Here is a 5,614-nt window from a genome sequence, read left to right as displayed (position 1 = left end):
GGCAGCGAGGCAGGGGCGCGGGTCGGTCAGCGCCGGCTCTGAGCTGCAGCGCCGCGGGGCCTCGGCTGCCAGAACCGCAGCCGCAGCGGGCGCCGGGGAGCGGGCGGGAGGCGGGCGGGGAGCGGGCGGGAGGCGGGAGGCGGGAGGCGGGCGGGAGGCGCTGGCAGCGGCGGCGAGGGAGGCGCCCGCGCCGCAGGAGCCTGGGGCAGCCTGGGGCAGCCTGGGCCAGCCCCGCCGCCGCCGCCGCCGCCGCCACCTGCTGGCCCCGCCGCTGGCCAATCAGGACGCCCGGGGCGGGGGCGGGGGGCGGGGGCGCCGGCGGCGGGGCGGGGGTGCGGGCCGGCCGGAGGTCCGCAGGCTCCCGGGGCGCGCGGGCGGCAGGCGCCGGGAGGGGCGGGGCGCCTCGGGGGGAGGCGGCGCCGGGGCGGGGCGGGGGCGGGGGCCGGGCCGGGCCAGGCCGGGGCTGCGCGCGCCCCTTCCCGGCTCTTCCCCGCCGCGCAGTGTCGCGCTGGGGCCGCGGCGCGGGCGCCCCCGGGCAGACCTCGGGTCGCTCCGGTGTTTCCTGTCGCCTGCCCCTGAGCCCCGGCGGCCGGACCCTTCTGGCCGCGGAGGGACTGGTCTCGGAGTCCGGGTCGGCCTGGCCCTCCCGGCGCGGCCGCTCCCCCGCCCGAGGGTGGGCGCCCTGGCTCCCGAGCTCCCCAAGGCGGCTTCTCCAAAGGCAGCTCCTGCCCGCTTCGCCGTCCCCGGGCACTTCTAGTCAGCGTGGCGGCCCATGCCCCGAGCTGGGTTCCTTCCACGCTGCGAGTCTGCAGCAGAACGTGCGTGGCTCGCGCGGGGCTCGGGGTCCGTCCCCGGCAGCCGCGCCCAGCCCCGAAGCCCCGAAGCCCCATCGCGGCCGCGCCGGCGGGTCGGGGAGCCCGCGCTGCCCGGAGGACCCGCCAGATCGCCGCAAGCGAGGGACGCACTGGGGCGCCTGCCGGGAGCTCCAGGGGCTGGACGGACGCCTGGGAGTCGGAAGGCTCCTCTCCAGGCCACGGCTTCACCGCGCGTTCGCATCCACTAGGCGCAGGGCCCGGAATCTCCCCGAGACGGGCTGCCTCAGCCCCGCAACTGCGCTGCGAAAGCACGTTGTCGGTTTCAGCTGCAGCGTGGAAGTCACTCCATCAAAATAACGCGTTTGTGGAGCTACACTGGTGATTCCTAAAACCCCACGAGTCCTCTCGCAGGACGTGAATTAAGAACGTTCTCTCCGTATAAATTTGCTCAGTAGAAATGGATGGCTCCTTTGCTGATCTGTCCGCAGCAGGAAGAAAAAAAAAAAAAAAGCCATAAATAAGAACCTTTAAGAAGGGAACTTGGAAGGTAAAAGAGTTGAAGTCTCTAAAGATCTAGTGTCCTCTCTTAAAAGGATTTTATCATCCACAAACTGGCTAAACTGGAAGAAAGTTTGTGTTTTGTTCCTATTTTGTTTACATTTAATGTGAATTTTATTTACCTGTGCTTGGTTAGCATTGGCATGCTATGAAATTCAAAAAGTGCAGATGGGTACACAGCTGAGAAGACCCCTCCCATCCTTGCTCCGGGCCTCTCAATTCCTCTCCCTGGAGGAAACATTACTGTCATGTTCCTGCTTACCCTAGAGAAAATCTAATCAACCAAATGTTCTTATTTTTACCTTTTGTTATACAAAATAATAGGTCTAACTTCAGGCACAGGCCAGCAGAATAAAGGGTTGAATATAGAATGTGAAGAGATTACTCTCCACATGGGACCCAGTAGTGGCTGCCTCAGGACAAGAATGGGGACTGGGTTCAAAGATTATTTGATATCATACTGGTGTTTGCAAAACTGGCCTAATATATAAATCCACCTCTTTCCAGAGTCTTTCAGAGTCAAGATACTAACATCTTGCATGACTCATAAACACTTCAAAAAAAAAAAAAAACAAATTACATACAGAAGAGTTCAGTGATTTGAGTAAGCTTACAAACAAGACAGGGAGAACATACAGATGGAAATCCAGAGACATTATGAACAAGAGCCCCAGTTCCCTATTCGTCATCTTGTACGTCAGAAACAGGCACAACTTCCATTCTTCACCTGAGCTATTACTGACTTTTTTTTTTTTTTTTTAACATTCCCCATGAAAGGTTTGGCATTTGAAGTTGAGTTGGGTAACAATGAGCTCCTAAGATGACCTAAACTGCTACCCCCTTGATTATTCCATCCTGAGCTGTCATTCAGCAAAATTTCACTGAATATCCATCCCTTCTTTTGCTTCTCATGACTCATAGGCAGTATTTGTTTTTCCCTTATCTGCATGATCCCGACCACTGCAAAAGTTTTAATGGATTCTTCCTTTATCAAGAAGAGCTCATTGACTTTTGTGAACCAAGGATATGTATCTCATCTTCTTTTAAAGCATGAATCAGACAGTCCATTTCTTAGCCAGAAGATTGATGAGTTTATCCTGGCAGAAAAGGACATGTCTCAGGAGGATTCTGGGTAGAATTAAAAGAGCATTAATCACAAGACTGGGGTGCCAATATGACCTTACTGCTTCCTGTCTTTGTGACCTTGGACAAGTTACTTGAATTTGCTGAATCCTAGATTCCCTAAATATAAAATATGGTGTAATCCTCTCCACTGCCCTGCAAGATTGTTATTATTTGATACAATGTACGTGAAATTGCTTGATACATAATAAGACTTAATATGTTAGCAATCTAAACATGATCATTTTAATTTGGAAAAAAATGAGTTTATTAAGGAAGTTTCTAAGACATTTTGTGGCATGTGCTGGAATAGAAGTGATGAAACCTTCACCCACTACTTCCCTATCAGCCAAAATATGATACCTGATTTTTCAAAAAACTGTATCTCTCTCTCTTCCATTTCAATTTAGCATTTGTTATGTAATACAGTTATTTGGGTGTATCTCTAATCTCCCCAATTAGACTGGAAATGCCTTGAAGTTGGAATCATGTCACATCTTTTATTCCTAATGGGCACCTCAAATGTGATCTTGATAAATTGTAGACATCCAATGATTATATGTTGAATGAAGAGTAAGAGGGTAGGGAAAAAATTGTTAAATTGGACCTCATCAAGAAAGATGTTTTAAAATTCATTTGTTCTGTAAAGATCCCGTTAAGAGGATGAAAATACTATGGTACACTGGGAAAAAATATCTTCAAATAACATATGTGACAAAGGACTTATATTGGAATATATAAAGAGCTCTTGATATTCAATAGTAAAAACTCCCAAATGGTCCAATTAGAAAATGGGCAAATGATATGAAGAGATATTTAACCAAAAAGTATATACAGCTGGCAAATAAGCACAGGAAAAGATGCTCAACATCATTAGCCAAGGGAAATGTATATTAAAACTATAATGAGATATCACTACATACTATCAGAATGGGTTAAGATTTTTTAAAAATTGTGACAACACCAAATCCTGGTGAGGAGACAGAGAAACTGTGACACTTACGCGTTGCTGGTGGTAATGTAAATGGTGCAACCACTCTGAAAACAGGGTGGCTATTTCTTTTAAAGCTAAAATTGAACCTACCACACCACCCAGCAATTTCACCTTGGGCGTTTGTCCTGGAGAAATGAAAACTTGCATTCTCACAAAATCTTTTACAAACCAAGCCACACAGGACCAGTCCTCAACAACTCCACCCAGCACAAGAGAGCAGAATACCATGACACACAACCAGTCTACTTGCCATACAAAGAAACAGGATGGAGCTCACTGGACTAAGTGAACACTCATGGTTTTGGATAAGTCAAGGAGAAGTGGAGGCTTCAAAATGGAAATCCCGGACTTTCTGCTCTTAAGCAGCAATTAATTGGAAAAAAAAAAAAAAAGACATGTGACCTTATATGTATCTCACATTGATGAAATACAGCATATTGCACTAAACAGAACTAGAAATAGAAATGCACAGAAAATAATTCATTATTTATGGTAAGTATAGTGTTTTTCTCCAAGGTATTTTTTAGAACAATTAATATTTTACTATACAACTATCTGCTCCCTACTAAATAATGGCTTCTAAAAAGTTGTATTGCTTTCTTTAGCAAAGTTGATTCTATTTTAGAAGGACAGGACAGTGTAGAAGTAATTATAGAATCTTGTCATTCACTGATTACAGCATCCAATTACAGATCCTGGCACTGCTAAGAGATACTGATAACATTATTATTTTATATGAGTAGATGATTACTGACTTACAGTCTTTGTGACTGTATCCTCTTACAATTTTTCTTACTATAAATTAAGTCCCTACAATAAAACCCAGACTTGGCTAATAACCTCTGTAGCCAAATCAGATACTATGCTTCTCTGAATCTTGAACCAACTGACATCTAAAGCAGCTGACTCAGCCTGCAGTGTGCTGAGAGTTAATAAAATTAACAGTAATGCCCGGAAACTTAGCCAGTGCCTGTGTGTAAGTGTGCATCCCCTTCATAACAATCCTCAAAGCCTGAGATATGATTTATTCACTAAGGGATAGCAATAAGGTTGCCATTGAAATGGCAGTCAGGCCTCCGCATAGAGAAGCATACAGATGAATCTGTCCCCTTTCCCTCAGTGCCTGATCCTTCCTACCTTGCTCTGCATTTTCTTTATTCCACAGCATTTGTCACCCTTTAACATAATCATAACTTTCTTATTCTGTCTAATACTTACTGTTTGTCTTCCTCACCAGGATACAAGCTGCATGAGGGCAGAGATTTATTTTGCTCCCTGATATCTCCAAGCACCTTGGACAGAGACTAACACAAAGAAAGTGTTGGATAAATATTTATTATATGAATGAAGATTCTCATCCACCAACATTCACAATTCAAAGATGTTCAGAAGTTTTTGTGCGTGCTGAATATTCACATTGATATTTTTTAAATCAAGTGACCTCAATTGTTATGTATTTTAAAATTCCTTCCAAAGGTGAAGAATCTCAATGCCAGCTGCAATGATACTACCAGTTCACTGAGGATATTTCTGCTGTTAGTAATTCCCCCCTCCACTAGGATCATCACTACCTTTAAGGCAGAGCCAAGAGGCTTATGGTACCAGAGGACCATGCCTGGAAGATAGAAATCTAAGGGTAAGAAAGAAAGGGGATACAATGTGAGAGAAGTTTCTACTCTATAGAAAGGATGAAGAGGAAGAGAAGGAAGAAGAAAAGGAGAAGGAGGAAAAAGAGTAAAAAACATGTGGAATATAAGTAGTGAAAAGGACTCTAAGGGAAAGGAGGAAAACTGAGTGGGAAAAAATTAGAGAGGAATACAAACCATGAGAGACTCCTAACTCTGGGAAACAAAGGCTTGCAGAAGGGGAGGAGGATGGGGGAGATGCGGTAATGGTGACAGGCACTAGGGAGTGTACTTGATGAGATGAGCAATAAGTGTTATACTATATGTTGGCAAATTGAACTTAAATAAAATATTTTTTAAAAAGAAAAGAGTAAAAAAGGAGGAGGGGCGAAAAGGAGAAGAAGACGGAAAAGAAGGAAGAAGAAAAGAAGATGATGATGAAGAAGATGACGACAATGAAGAAGACAAAGATGAAGAAGAGGAAGATGAAGACAATGAAG

The sequence above is a fragment of the Canis lupus genome, chromosome 23 (genome assembly GCF_011100685.1).
Source record: "Canis lupus familiaris isolate Mischka breed German Shepherd chromosome 23, alternate assembly UU_Cfam_GSD_1.0, whole genome shotgun sequence".
NCBI lineage: Eukaryota > Metazoa > Chordata > Mammalia > Carnivora > Canidae > Canis > Canis lupus.
This window is presented reverse-complemented; position numbering follows the sequence as displayed.